The following is a 16738-nucleotide window of genomic DNA, read 5'->3' as shown; positions in this document are numbered from 1 at the left end:
TTCTCTCAATTAAATGAAATTGTTCGGTTATCCAGCCATAAGCATGACTTCCGTAAAGTGCATATCACTACCACCATTCTGAACTCCATTAACACTCATAACAGGACGGCGCTAGTGCAGCTTGGCGTGTTTTGACACAGTCAACCACTACTGGTTCTTTCCTTCTCCGTTAGATAGATAGATAATTTATTGAGGATTGCACTGCGACCATTGGTCAGCACCTCATCCCATCCGACTTCCATGATGAACCCTAGCAGTTCTCGTGGGGAATGTTCTGGCCATGGTGAACCCATAAACTTAGCCCTGCATATTGAGATTGCGTCACATTCGTGTGTTATTCCGTTACTTTTTATTTTTCATATATGTATATGTACGTATTTTTATTCAAATTTATTCCAAAGTATAATGTATTGAACTGATAAATTTTAAAGTTATATACATATGTATATATATACATACCTTTTAAGTATGTGAAATATAATGAATAACATAAATTTGAGCTAATTTATCAATTTTCAAGTAATTTTTCAACCCAATTGAGACTAGTATATTAAATAGTAGGATGCTGATGCAAATATTGACTAGTATGTCAACTGTTATTGCAATGATGCATAGACTGAGTAGTATGCCAACTGGTATGTTGATGTTGAATACACTGATTAGTATGTCAATTGGTATGATATGGGCGTAGATAATAACTAGTATGCCATCTGGTATAATGCTGGCGCAAAGGCTGACTAGTATGTTAATTGGTATGAATCTGATGGTTATGCTGACTAGTATGTCATCTGGTATGATGTTGGTGTATATAATGACTAGTTTGTCAATTGGTATGATGCTGATGCAGGGGCTGGCAATTGATATTTCGTAGGACATCGCCGTGTTACAAATACCAGTTGCTAATATGGAAAAAAGACAGAACTCATACTAGTTGGAATTTTTGGCAAACTAGTATTCTTCTAGTATACAACTAGTTGGTTTGACTGCAGGGAACTAACGAACAGCTTACTACACCAACTACCTTCCCTCAATAGCAGACACTAATGAAACTGCCAAAATAAATAACAAGGTTAAAGCAACACTTGCAACAAAAAAAAAAAAAACACATAAAAAGAAAACATAAAAAAAAAATAAAAAAACTTCTCTATCCATTGAAATTGTCAAAGGATTAAACGTAGAAGAATATGAGAAATTCTTTTGTGCAAGATTGCAATTTTCTTCGTTTTTTCGTCTCTTCTCATTGCTTTTGTGTTGTACTACCAGGTTTCCGCAAAATAAATCAAAAACATTTACGGCACATTTGTGTGCAACGTTCAAAACGAGCGAGACTCCAAAATTGAAAAATAAAGAATCAAGCAAGCAAAGAAATTAAAAGGGTTCCACTTTAAAAGGAAAGAAGAAAAAAAAAAAAAACAAACAACAAGGAGCCGCCAAGCAAAGGTGAAAAGCGCAAAAGTGCTCGGCCGACAATGGGTTAATGCTTCAGCTGTTTTGAATGCGAAGGTGCGCTCAAATACACATAAATACATATGCATTCGTATATCACACACACAAAATACATACATATTTACACTTCCACTCACAAAGATTTGTTTTGGAAAAAATTATAAGAGGATACTTTCAAAACATCAGTTGAACTGCAATAGAAATTTCATGGGTATATTCAAAAGTCAACACTGATCTTTGAGATGGGAAATATATATATATACAAATATCGGTAGGTGTGTATAAATGCATTTAAATACCCAGTGAATAAAGGAACATTGGAGATTTGCACATCCTGCGTCAGCCAGTTCAACTCAGAGCTGGTCTTCCAGCTATTAGATAAGGCTTAAATTTACTTTTTGACTGGTACAGGTTAAGTTAGGTTGAACTGGCCGGTCCATGAGGTCCTCACATAGACTGATTGAGTCCGTAGTGTTACCAGAAGTTTGTTTTAACAACCAAACTGAAAAACCAACCAAATCAAAAACCAGGACCTATGTTATAAAATAACTCCGTCCTCTTGGCAAATACTAGAAGCTTCCTAGGATTTAAGCCACTTGATGCTTCTAGATCTGACAGCTGTATCACTCCTAATAGCTGGAGTCTTAGCCTGGAAAGTGCAGGGCACGAGCACAGAACGTGCTCGATCGTTTCCTCCTCCAAACCAAGCCTAATTTAAAGGCATGTGATGCCAGAAGGCAGTGTCCAGTCAGAATGCCCGTCATGAGTCTTTAGTCCTCTCTTTTTAATGATAGAAGCAACTTTGTTAGTCTAAGGTTGTAAGACCTACACATAATCTTCGACACTTTACAGCCCCGCGCTTGAATCCACGCCTTTCCCGCTTGGTCGATCATGTGCACCTCTCGCCTTCGCTTAATCTCGCCCAGTCTAATTGGGACCTCTACGGAGCAAGCTTCAAGGGATGCGCCCTTTTTAGCTAGCTCATCCGCTTTTTCATTCCCATCTATTCCCATATGCCCTGGGACCCAATATAGATGTACTGGTACAGAAACTTCTGTAAATTCAGAATTCGCTATACGTTCTTTAGTAATGACACAATATGCTTTCATAACATTTTTAAAAATATATTAGTTCTGAAGTCAAGACCAAATGAATACGAAAGAGAGATCCATGTAAAAAAAATATTGTAACTTTGGACGAATCATCCCAATGTTACTTACAGAAAGTTGGCGAAACTCACAGGAGCCTTTGCACGTAAACTCTTTGAGACCCAATTAGCAAAAAATAATTTTTGTATGATTATGGACGACAAAGCCTACTTGAGATTGGACCTGAGACCATTTTCCAGATACACAGCTCTACTGTTAACAGCATGGAGAGGACATTGCTGACTCAGAAAAAAACATCCTAACAGGAAAGTTTGGCAGAAACGTACTGACTTGGCAAGCTATTTGTGAATGAGGGCATAAATCGACGCTGTTCCTTACGATGAGAACAATTTACGCCGCAATTTACGTGCAAGAGTTTCCTCAAAAAGGTCTTTTCCATTCCTACGTCCTTATAATGATACAACTATATATTGAGCGGACTTGGCTCAAGAATATTACGCACGTGTCACCCAAAAGGGGTTCACAGATAACAATATAAGTTATGTTAAGAAAAACTTGAATGCACCCAACGTGCCAGAGTTGCGGTCAATCGAGCGATATTGGGCGCTGATGAAAGCAAAACTTTTAAGAATAAGAAAATCAACAAAAAACTGTTACGGAAGTACAAAAACTATGGCGAATGGTTTCGCTAAAAACAAAACTTGATGTCGGGTCTTTCCAGAAAAGTTCGGGCACATGGACAGCAAAGTATAAATTGATAAAAATGTCTTTATCTATGTTTTCAAATCATTTCGTTGAGGATTACATTTTGAACTGAATATGCTTCTGATAGCTATCTTCTTACATTTGTCCATAAAAACATGAGAGCAGCTGCTAAGAGCTTATTCATTTCTTTAGCGACTCCACCCTCATTATATTTGTAATCTTTTTATAAAATAAAGATCTTTACTCAATTTACTGTTGGGTGTGAATACAACCTCATGTGTAAACACATATATGAAATGTAAGTACAGTTCATCGTATGCACGTTTGAAAGTATCATCACAAAAGGTGCGGTTTCTACTATGCGCTCCATTCTGTGCACTTTTAAGTAAATCAGAAGGTAGCAGTCATCGTTCTTTGTGTATGTCAGGAAGTATGCAGTTATGCATTTTTTTGTGCGCCATGAAAAACTAACAAAGAAATAGTGAATAAACTTCCAAGTTCAATATGAAATCAATGCGAGTCTGGCGGAATTGAGTGTGTTTGTGTTGCACTTATGCGCATGCTGCATACTTTTAGGCGTGCAAAACGCCGTGAAAATCGCATTATCTGTGTTGCACAGTGTAATGTTGCTACGCAAAATGTGGTCCTTAATATATATATATAGATATATCTTATATTGGATTATATAATTCGGCAAACCACATGAATGTCATATTTGTTGTAAAGTTTTAAGTTTAAAATTGTGTCCATTGTTTCCAATATAAAATTTTATTGAAATAGCACATACTACGAATAGAAAATCTTGTCAATTGCTTAAATGTGTGTTGGAATAATTTCACAACAGCTACTTATTTATTAGTAAGCCGTCAAAGTTTGGCCCTCGAGAACGGCTTTTCCCAAGTTTTCACAAGTCTCCTCTGTCCTTGCGACCAATTCTGGGTACGTCCTCAGAGTGTGGTTTCTACTAAGCTCCTAATTCGTTGCCATACTTCTGGCATGATTACCACTTAATTAAAAAAGAAAAATGATACTGATGATGGCGCAACGCCGAAATTTGTTTATCTTCAAATAAGTTTGACAAGGGATGACGCAAAATCTCTTAATATCTGCTGCAATTTTCTCTATCGGACATTGCTCAAAAATATTGCAAGATTTCCAATTTTTGCACTAAAATTTGCAGACAAATATGAAAGCAACTCAAAACAAAGGGAGCAAAAAGGCACTGACGATGCCAAGGCGCCGAAACCAAACTAAATTTAACAAATGAGGGAAAGAACTTTCAATATCTTGCGTATCAACTTTTGCGCCCTTTCTGAAAATAAACACGACGGAATTCGAAGTACTCCAGAATGAGCTTTACGAAATGCACCCTTGGGTTATGGATTTTCAGTTTGGCCTACGAATGTAGACTTTTTACCGACTAAGAAATTGCGTGAGTTGTTAGAGAAAGAGTATTTATTACACAAGCAACAACATCAGCTTTGAAATCCGGCGAAGAATCACTATATGAAAGTTGGAAAATTTGATTTTGGACTACGTTGGTAATAGAAAAGTAAAGACCTCTCACGGCAAACGAAAATCTACACTTACTGTTACGTCCTGCTTTATTACACAAGCAACAACATCAGCTTTGAAATCCGGCGAAGAATCACTATATGAAAGTTGGAAAATTTGATTTTGGACTACGTTGGTAATAGAAAAGTAAAGACCTCTCACGGCAAACGAAAATCTACACTTACTGTTACGTCCTGCTGTATGGCGCAGAAACATGGACCTTGACCGTGAGATAAGGCGGGTCGGGGAGTATTCGAGAGAAAAGTTTTTCGAAATATTTACGGACCTCTACGCATTGGCGACGAAGATTTAATGAAGAGTTGTTTGATCTCTATGCAGGCATCAACATAGTACAGCGAAATAAAACACAACGACTACGCCAGTTAGGCCATGTTATGCGAATGAAAGATGCTGATGTGGCTAAGAAAGTGTTTTTTTTTTATCGGAACCCGCCTTGAAAGTAGAGCAAGACGGCGCCTCCCACTCCGTTGGAAGGTACAGGTGGAAACGAGTTGAATTTCTTTGGTGTGACTATTGGTGTCAGCTTATCCAACAAGAAAGCGACTAGCTCACCTTGCAGTAACGGTGTCTGTATTTCCCAACCATTCGCTAACATCATATATAAATAAATAAAACGAAAATAATAATCTGAACAAGTCCCACTTCAATATTTTTCATATTTACCTCTTCAACATTCATAAATGTATGCTCAACAATTTACTCAGTCCCACAATACAGCGGTAATGACTGCGAAAAGCTTCGTGAGAACGGAACTTAAAGACAACAAAAGGTTGGAAGTTTTAAGTGAACAACATACAATGGAATATTATTTCACCTATGTATAAGTACTAGGATGTAGCCTTGACTTGGTTGTTGTACTAAAGTTTTTTAACTTGAAATGTTCAGTTTAAGAGCTTAGCAGATAGTGTATTGGCATAAGAGATTTAACGATGAGTTCAATAAGATTTCAAAGATATTTGCAAAACAAACTAAAAAATGTGGAAAAAAGAAAATAAACGTAAGTTTGAAAGCTGGTTGTTTTAATGCCTGAAGTTTTTTGCGCTTACTTTGAAGTTAGGGATATGGAAATATTTGAGCAAACGCTGAAGATGACAGCTTTATTATTGATAGCATTTTGAAATTGAGCTTACATATGTACAGCTGCGTTCAAAATCTTAGTAGTGTAAGAAATTGTAGATACAATTTGGAACTTATGTTTTCATAATGGTGCTTTTTTTACATTGGTTGTTGGCTAGTATTTAAAATAGTATTGAGTTCCATGCCTTTCGTTGTTGCCTTTCTGTTTTTTTAGAGTCGCAGCACAGCAACGTAGGATTTCTACCACCTCACATACATATTTGCTTATTCTATGTTGGCTTGCGTTGGGCTAATTAAATTAAAACAAGTAAAAGTGTCTAAGTTCGGGTGTAACCGAACATTATATACTCAGCGTGAGCTGATTTCAGATAAATTACTTTTCTACATAACACGTGGCACCGCCCGTTTAAAAAAAAAGAATTTCTCCCCATTTCCTCTTACAATGAGCGGGTTGTGCGCTGGGCTTGGGACCCGCCACGTAAAACCATACTCCAATGAAATATAACAACAAGCCTCGGATAAATACACTCTCTATTGATGACGACCATGGCAAACGTTTGAAGGACAATGAATTGAGGGCATGCACCTGGAACGTCCGCTCCCTGAATGGGATTGGTGCAGATGCCCGGCTGGTTGATGTCCTCGTCAAAGCAAAATCTGACATCACCGCCATCCAAGAAATGCGTTGGACGAAGCAAGGAAGAAAGAAGATCAAAAATTGTGACATATATTGGAGTGGCCATGCGAATAAGCGCAGTTTCGGCGTCGGATTCGTGGTGGGAGAGAGACTTTGTCGCCAAGTGCTGGCGTTCACGCCTGTGGACGAGCGTCTCGCCGCTATTCGAATAAAAGCAAAATTTTTTAATATATCATTCATCTGCGCCCATGCGCCGACAGAGGAGAAAGACGATGAGGTGAAAGACACTTTTTATGAACAAATACGAGCGCTGCCCCCGTCATGATATAAAAGTCGTGCTTGGCGACTTTAACGCCAGGGTGGGCAAAGAAGGTGTTTTTGGCCCTACAGTCGGAAAGTTCAGCCTACACAATGAAACTTCTCCTAACGGACTGAGGCTGATTGACTTTGCCGGTGCTCGAAACATGGTCATATCAAGCACGAGGTTCATGCATAAAAAGATACATCAAGCTACATGGCTGTCTCCTGATCGAAATACTCGCAATCAGATCGATCACGTTGTGATAGACGGACGGCATGCCTCCAGTGTTTTAGATGTGCGAACGATCCGAGGACCTAACATCGATTCGGACCATTATCTCGTTGCAGCCAAAATACGCACCCGCCTCAACGCGGCTAAAAACAAGGAACAAAAAACACAAGGAAAGCAAGACGTCGAAAAGCTTCAATCACAACAGACTGCCAATGATTTCGCAACTCGACTCTCACACCTGCTCTCTGAGGGCACAACTCATCCTGAAGGAATACAGGAGCAGTGGGAGCATATCTCCAAAGCACTTCATACTGCCGCCGAGGAAAAAATTGGTTACCGGAGGCCACGAAAAAACAACTGGTATGATGAAGAATGCCGCGTTGCAACCGAAAGAAAAGACGCTGCCTACAGGGCTACGTTAAAAGCGAGCGCGACAAGAGGAGTGTGTGAACGCTATCGTGAGTTGAAAAGGGAAGCGAGACGCCTTTTCAGGAAGAAAAAAGCAGAAGCAGAAAGGCGTGAGTGCGAGGAGCTTGAGCTGCTAGCCACCAGGAATAACGCCCGAAAATTCTACCAAAAAATACGGCGACAGACGGAAGGTTTTAAGACCGGGGCAAACTCCTGTAGGAATGAAAACGGCGACCTTGTAACTGATGTCCAGAGAGTGCTTAGATTATGGAGGGAACACTTCTCTGCTCTCCTAAATGGAGGCAGCAATTCACCGCGCAGAGATGAAGAACCCGATCCCGCAATCGATGATGATGGAATATATGTCCCCCCGCCCGATTATGACGAAGTTAGAATAGCAATAACCAGATTGAAAAACAACAAGGCCGTGGGCGCTGATGGATTGCCTGCGGAGCTTTTCAAGTTCGGCGGCGAGGAGTTGGTAAGGCGCATGCAGCAGCTTCTTAGCAAAATATGGGCGGACGAAAGCATGCCGACGGTTGGAATCTAAGTGTTCTTTGCCCAGTCCACAAGAAGGGGGATACTGCAAAATGCACCAACTATCGTGGAATCAGCCTTCTTAATATCGCATATAAGGTCCTTTCAAGTGTATTGTGCGAAAGATTGAAGCCCACCGTGAACCGGCTGATTGGACCTTATCAGTGCGGCTTCAGACCTGGTAAATCTACCATCGACCAGATTTTCACAATGCGCCAAATCTTGGAAAAAACCCGTGAAAAGAGAATCGACACACATCACCTCTTCGTCGACTTTAAAGCCGCCTTCGACAGCACGAAAAGGAGCTGCCTATATGCCGCTATGTCTGAATTTGGTTTCCCCGCAAAACTTATACGGCTGTGCAAAATGACGTTAAGCAACACCATCAGCTCAGTCAGAATTGGGAAGGACCTCTCCGAGCCGTTCGAAACTAAACGAGGTTTCAGACAGGGTGACCCCCTATCGTGCGATTTCTTTAATTTGATGCTGGAGAAAATTATACTAGCTGCAGAACTTAACCGCACTGGAACAATATACTATAAAAGCGTGCAATTACTGGCATATGCTGATGACATTGATATCATCGGCCTAAACACCCGCGCTGTTAGTTCTGCTTACTCCAAGCTGGAAAAAGAAGCGGTAAAGATGGGTTTGATGGTGAATGAGGACAAAACGAAGTACCTGCTGTCATCGAGCAAAGAGTCAGCGCATATGCGCCTTGGCAACCACGCTACTGTTGGCAGCCATAATTTCGAAATAGTAAAAGACTTTGTTTATTTGGGAACCAGCATCAACATTAGCAACAACATCAGCACTGAAATCCAGCGAAGAATCAATCTTGCCAATAAATGCTACTTTGGACTAGGTAGGCAATTGAAAAGTAAAGTCCTCTCTCGGCGAACGAAAATCATACTCTACAAGTCACTTATCGTACCCGTCCTGCTATATGGGGCAGAAGCATGGACCATGACAACAGCAGATGAAGCGGCTTTGGGAGTGTTCGAGAGAAAAGTTCTTCGAAAGATTTATGGACCTCTACGCGTTGGCGATGGCGAGTACCGAAGAAGATTTAATGATGAGCTGTACGAGCTATACGCAGACATCAACATAGTCCAGCGAATTAAAACGCAGCGGCTGCGCTGGCTAGGCCATGTTATGCGAATGAAAGATGATGCTCCGGCCAAGAAAGTGTTTCTATCGGAACCCGCCTATGGAAGCAGAGGTAGAGGGCGGCCCCCACTCCGTTGGAAGGACCAGGTGGAAAACGATTTAAACTCCCTTGGTGTGACCAATTGGCGCCGGTTGGCGGAGCGAAGGAGCGACTGGCGCGCCTTGTTGGACGGCCATAACCGTTTAGACGGTTAAGCGCCAATTAAGTAAGTAAGTATTCTAGTCTACGACCCTTTAAAACCTTTTAAACTAGTTTTATATCTAAGTTGCCGTGGTCTTTAACCGATCCGGTCCATTTTTACTAGAAATATTTTCTGCTATAAGGAAAATATGTGTATCCAATTTTGTTACGATATGTAAATTTTTCTTCGAGTTATGGCTCCCGAAACATTGAAAATTGCTTAGATAAAAAAGGGGCGGTGCCACACCCATTTTTTATACTCAGTTGAGTAGAGCTCACAGAGTATATTAAGTTTGATTGGATAACGGTTGGTTGTACAGGTATAAAGGAATCGAGATATATAAAGACTTCCATATATCAAAATAATCAGGATCGAAAAAAAATTTGATTGAACCATGTCCGTCCGTCCGTCCGTCCGTCCGTCCGTTAACACGATAACTTGAGTAAATTTTGAGGTATCTTGATGAAATTTGGTATGTAAGTTCCTGAGCACTCATCTCAGATCGCTATTTAAAATGAACGAAATCGGACCATAACCACGCCCACTTTTTCGATATCGAAAATTTCGAAAAACCGAAAAAGTGCGATAATTCATTACCAAAGAAAGCTAAAACGATGAAGCTTGGTAGATGGGTTGACCTTATGACACAGAATAGAAAACTAGTAAAATCTTGGACAATGGGCGTGGCACCGCCAACTTTTAAAAGAAGGGAATTTAAATCTTTTGCAAGCTGTAATTTGGCAGTCGTTGAAGATATCATGATGAAATTCGGCAGGAACGTTACTCTTATTACTATATGTATGCTTAATAAAAATTAGCAAAATCGGAGAAGGACGAAGCCCACTTTTAAAAAAATTTTTTTTTAAAGTAAAATTTTAACAAAAAATTTAATATCTTTACAGTATATAAGTAAATTATGGCAACATTTAACTACAGTAATGATACGGTGCAACAAAATACAAAAATAAAAGAAAATTTCAAAATGGGCGTGGCTCCGCCCTTTTTCATTTAATTTGTCTAGGATACTTTTAATGTCATAAGTCTAACAAAAATTTACCAATCCTTTTGAAATTTGGTAGGGGAATAGATATTATGACGCTAACTGTTTTCTGTGAAAAAGGGCGAAATCGGTTGAAGCCACGCCCAGTTTTTATACACAGTCGTCCGTCTGTCCTTCCGCATGGCCGATAACATGATAACTTGAGCAAAAATCGACATATCTTTACTGAACTTAGTTCACGTACTTATCTGAACTCACTTTATCTTGGTATAAAAAATGAACGAAATCCGACTATGACCACGGCCACTTTTTCGATATCGAAAATTACGAAAAATGAAAAAAAAAAATGCCATAGTTCTATACCAAATACGAAAAGAGGGATGAAACATGGTAATTGGATTGGTTTATTGACGCGAAATATAACTCTAGAAAAAACTTTGTAAAATGGGTGTGACACCTATCATATTAAGTAGAAGAAAATGAAAAAGTTCTGCAGGGCGAAATAAAGAACCCTTGAAATCTTGGCAGGTATTACATATATAAATAAATTAGCGGTATCCAACAGATGATGTTCTGGGTCACCCTGGTCCACATTTTGGTCGATATCTGGAAAACGCCTTCACATATACAACTACCACCACTCCCTTTTAAAGCTCTCATTAATACCTTTAATTTGATACCAATATCGTACAAACACTTTCTAGAGTCACCCCTGGTCCACCTTTATGGCGATATCTGGAAAAGTCGTCCACCTATAGAACCATGGCCCACTCCCTCATAAAATGCCTTTCATTTGATACACATGCCATACAAACACATTCCAGGGTTTCCCTCGGTTCATTTTCCTACATGGTTATTTTCCCTTATGTTGTTACCATAGCTCTCAACTGAGTATGTAATGTTCGGGTACACCCGAGCTTAACCTTCCTTACTTGTTTCAAATTTAAGTATTTTTCACTTTAATGTTATTCAATTTAGAAAGTAAAATTCTATTGATACAAAACTGTTTTTCTCTAAGCTTATTATTTTCGGCTACGACCCGTTTAAAAATCTTTTATATAAAAGCGGGCGTGGTCCTTAACCGATCTCGTCCATATTTTCTAGAAATATGTCTTGCTATAGGGAAAATTTGTGTACCAAATTTTATTAAGATCCGTTAATTTTTCCTCGAGTTATGGCTTCCGAAACATAGAAAATTGCTTAGTTATAAAAGGGGCGGTGCCACGCCCATTTTCTAAAAGTTGAAGTTTTTCCTATTTATTGTTATAAATCCACTTGGGAAATTAAATGCCATTGTTATAAAGCTCTTTTTTGAAAAGATATTACTTATTTTATTCGTCCACGACCCTTTTAAAAATCTTTTATATAAAAGTGGGTGTGGTCTTTAACCGATTTCGTAAATTTTTCTTCAAAGCATTCCTTATAGTAAAGGCAACCTCTCGGCCGAATTTTGTTACGATAGGTGTAACGATTTTTGATTTATGATTAGTAGTATTTGTAAAATTGATTTTCTGGGCGGTGCCACGCCCATTTAAATTTTTTTTTTTTCAAATTTTTATCAAGATCCTCAATATCAGTCCACATGTCAAATTTCAGCATTCTAGGTGTATTATTTACTAAATAACCAGGTTTTTTGTGTTTTCCAAAATGTTATATATATAAAGTGGGCGTGGTTATCAGCCGATTTCGCTCATTTTCAACACCAATCTATTCTGGGCCCAGATAAGCTCGTGTGCCAAATTTGGTGAAGATATCTCAATATTTACTCCATTTATCGTGTTAACGGACAGACGGACGGACGGACGGACGGACGGACGGACATGGCTCAATCAAATTTTTTTCAATACCGATGATTTTGATATATGGAAGTCTATATATATCTCGATTCCTTTATACCTGTACAACCAACCGTTATCCAATCAAAGTTAATATACTCTGTGTGCAAAGCACGCTGAGTATAAAGATATGAATATGTGCCCTTTTGATGAAAATTATTCTATAGCGATATTCTCGAAAGCCTGTTTATTTGGTTATGATAATTTATAATTTTGTTAAAAGCCATACCGAAGTTCCGTGACCGTGGTGGGACAGCAAGACACCTAATTTATACTTTTTAAATAGTAAAACGGCCCTTCAGCAGTGGCTGGCGTGCCCCCGATCTCCATGAAAATCTCACAAAGTATTTTCACTTTAGAATTTGATAGTGAACCCCAACCTGTAACTGGATCTTGACATTCGCCTATTTTAAGGTGAAACTATTGTACTGCATTATTGTACCACCCATTTTGTGCTATAAATTTAGAACCGATACTTTGAGCATCGAGTCTTTCTGATTCGAAACTATGGGGCACCAGTTTATTAAAGAGCCGATACCTGTAATGGGTATCGTAACGATACTTTGTATTCGTGTCCCTATCTATGGATATATTCTAGTTGTGACCTTTATAGAGTAAATCGTAATTTTTGGAGGTGCCCTGTAGTTGTTTTCACATAAAAAAACGATTTTGTCATGTTACGTAGTCAATGCTGAAATGTGAACAAGTATGCTTAGAAATCAGGGTTGCGTGATTTTTATTTGAATGAATCACGAATCCAAAAATAAAATGTATTTTTATACTCTGCGTGCTTTGCACACAGAGTATATTTACTTTGATTGGATAACGGTTGGTTGTACAGGTATAAAGGAATCGAGATAGATATAGACTTCCATATATATAAATCATCAGTATCGAAAACAAAATTGATTGAGCCATGTCCGTTCGTCCGTTCGTCCATCCGTCCGTTATCACGATAACTTGAGTAAATATTGAGATATCTTCACCAAATGTGGTACACGAGCTTATCTGGGCCCAGAATAGATTGGTATTGAAAATGAGCGAAATCGGATGATAACCACGTCGGCGGCGTATATCTCTAGTGTGTATTGCTTTTAGCTCATATAAAGTAAAACTTACGTAAGGAATTATTATAAGCCATAAGGTAGAACATAACAACTTTATTATAAGTCTTATGGACCAAAAAAATAAGGCTTACTTACATGGAAAAAAAGGACCTAATCTTTTATATAAGGCTTATATATAGCCGACCCAAAATCAGGCTTATGTAAGCTCTTATAATAACGAGCCTGAATAAGGATTGATGTACCATAGTATAACCTTATTATAAGTTTTATTGCATATACATATAAAATTGTTTGGACTTATAATAATTCACCATCTGACTTCATATCCCTTTATTCATAATAACCTATTTCAAACCTTTATTTAATCGGGGGTTACTCATTGGCAGTGGTTTGGCCAGCTCAGAAAGTGTCATGAAAATATTCCCTCCAAAAATTCATTTGCCAGATATCGTTTGGAGTTGGTGTAAAACACATATAAAAACTTGAAAAAGAGGTTCTCAAACAGTGCGGAATGTAGAGTTTGCATCTTTCATGGGTTCTTAAAAGAACAAAAAGTAGATTTCCTTATTGAAAATAGTTTTAACGGCGTTCTTATTTTGCAAATAAAAAACCATTTACAATTTTTTTAATTTACCTCAAACATATTACGAAAATTTATAGACTATAGTGGAATTTTATTTATCACTAACAGACTCGGCAGACATTGTTCTGCCCTAAATTTGGTATATCTGCATACATTTTAATAAGCTTTTTCCGTCTAACTCTGCCTCCCCCCTCTTCACTTTTTCTTAATCCTTTTATTCACTCCGTCTTTTTCGCTTCATCTATCTCTATATTGGTCTCACTCTATCTCTTTCTCAGTCTCCTTCCCTCTTTGTTCCAGTCCCAGTCCCATTCCGAGTCTCAGTCCTAGTCCTAATCCCAGTTATCAGTTTTGCCAGGTTGATACGACTAAATCGAATATCACAATGAAAACTGCTTTAGAGCTCTCAGCAACAGCTTTCATTTGATATCCATATAACCCACGCATTCTAGGGGTATCCGGGTCCACGTTTTGGCCTATATCTCGAGACCCTAGTCACCCAGCGGTATAATATATTACTCTGTACTAAAGCACTCATCAACAGCTTTCATTTGATATCCAGATTGTAGAAACACTGTCTAGGCATTCACGGGCCCACGTTTTGGCCTATATCTCGAGATCCCAGTCACTCAGGGGTATGAAATTAATCCTCTACATAGGCATTTCAAAGTGGGATTTTTCGAAATTTGCCCCTACGACCCAAACGGGGGTACATCAGAATTCGTTTTAGGGGTATGGTTCCTTCGGCAAAGTTTCTTATTTTGATCCCTAGAATATGATTTTCACAGAGCAATGGGCGATTTTTTTGCCTCCCCACAAATCGACCCGGCCTATTGCACATGGACCAACTAAAGACTCTCTTGAATTAAAAACAATTTCTTACTAAATCGCCGGCCTCCTCAGAAATCCCGGGCCCGGGGGTAATCCCCCCTATGACCCCCCCCCCCTCTCGGCGCTCCTGGTCATCACCATACTTGATATCGTTCGCTATAATATTTTTTATTGATAAGCACGTTGTTTAATTAAACACCAACCAATTACAGGGAAGTATATCCCACCTGAAAATATGAGTGCCGGTGCGTATGCGTAACATTTTATAATTACGTATAAACATATTAAAAAAATTGCAATAAATTAATACTGCGTCTATAAACTGAGATATAACCTACCCTATATTTCAAGTTAGATCAAACTACACACGGGGTGCAAAACAAATTCAAAATCGGTTCAGTAGTTTAGGAGTCCATCGCGGACAAACAATGTGACACGTGATTTTTTATATATAAAAATTATATATGTATTTGGAACACCTGAAGTTATTTCCAATGTGTGTTTTTTAAGTTTTTTTAGCATCCAATATATTTTGCCAACTGTATACATAGAATACATCTATCAAATTTGTGGTTTTTTAATAGTAATTCATAATTAATTAAACTTAATAAACTTGATGGGCAGGATGGATTGCTCAATAGTGCATCAATTTTTTTTAAGAATTCATCAGTGTTGAAGATCTGTGATTGACTTTCTTTTCAGGCGCGTGAAATTAGTTGGTCTTGCTGACAGGGCTAGAATGAATGGGTTGGGGTGAGTTAGAAGCCTCGTGTTGTATGAAATAGCATACTTTTTGATTTCTTAAGCAATTATTGGAACCTTTAGAACCCAGCGTAGCTCACATAGTAGGGTGCGTTTATCATCATTCTAAGGGGTTTCGATTGGAATCTTTGGAGAATTTCTATTTTTGAGTTTGCTGCAGTTCCTCACAGTTGTAATCCATATGTCCAAATGGGGTTTATGATGGCTGAGTAAAGCAGGACTTTGCTATTTAAGTGAGGCACCAAACAGGCGGCTCGTAGCAAGTGAGCGACCAGCGAATTGTTTTGTAAGTTATTAGCAACATTTATTTATTATTTTCCGAGGTTCTGCTGGTAAGCGACTTGAGGACATGCTCTTTTTGTCCAGCGGCATACACCGGACTACACTGGAATTCTTTAGTATTATGAATGTATTGCTCATTCTACGTATAATGTACGACACTAATCCCCAGTTCTTTCCGAAGCATTTTTTCTGGTAAAAAACGGTATCCTCTTAGTAGAAATTGGGACGCTTCAACTGGGCATACGAACAGAATTTTGTTCTTTTCGACAGTCTCCTACTGCGCCATATGATGAGTTATGGCATCTCGTATATAAATGAATAATTTTGTTCAATAGAGTATGTGTAAGACGAGAAGTTTTCAGTTTATGTTGCTTTCCATTAAAAATAGTTATACAGGTCACGTATAACGTTGGAGGCAGATGGAGGTATAGAACCAAGAGTTTAAAACTCAACCTCAAGCTATAGCAGATATCCAGTCTGTCAATATTTGGAAAGTAAGGAACTTCAGTCTTGATTTCTTTTAAATATGTCATACTCAATTTGAGAACGAATATTAATTAAGCTCTATTTCTCGAATAAATGCGCGAATACCTCACTATTAGGCGGGGAGTTAGGGTGATAGGAGATATTTAATGGGGTGAAACCCGTTTTCGCAACTTCATAAAAAAAAACAGGAGATTTTTTGCGTAGTACGGAAATGGCGAGTTCTTGTATTTTGAAAGCCGATATTCTCGCAAAGTCTCAGGCTCAATCGAATTTTTACCTAATCCTGATCAGACTTGCCAAGCTGTGGAGCATAATCGGTTCGTGAGCATCTAAAGATTTTTTTTGGATAGGGGGATTAGAGGCCAGAGAGCTCGCCAAGGAATATTTGCCATACTTAATGTACCATTTGCATTAAAGGAGTAAAAAGTAGCCAAGTTGTGGAGCATAATCTTTCTCGTAAGCGTCTAAAGCTTTTTTTGATTAGGGGGATCAGAGGCCAGAGAGCTCGCCAAGG

At 38.6% G+C, this 16738-nt stretch overlaps 1 protein-coding gene across 1 annotated transcript in view; it reads left to right on the top strand.

The window, feature by feature from the left end:
* Window positions 1-16738, top strand: part of htt (huntingtin) — a 395162-nt gene that overhangs the window by 218457 nt on the left and 159967 nt on the right. The gene's annotated exons all lie outside the window — the stretch shown is intronic.

This window comes from Eurosta solidaginis, chromosome 1, assembly GCF_040869045.1.
Source record: "Eurosta solidaginis isolate ZX-2024a chromosome 1, ASM4086904v1, whole genome shotgun sequence".
Taxonomy (NCBI): Eukaryota; Metazoa; Arthropoda; class Insecta; order Diptera; family Tephritidae; genus Eurosta; species Eurosta solidaginis.
This window is presented reverse-complemented; position numbering and strand designations above follow the sequence as displayed.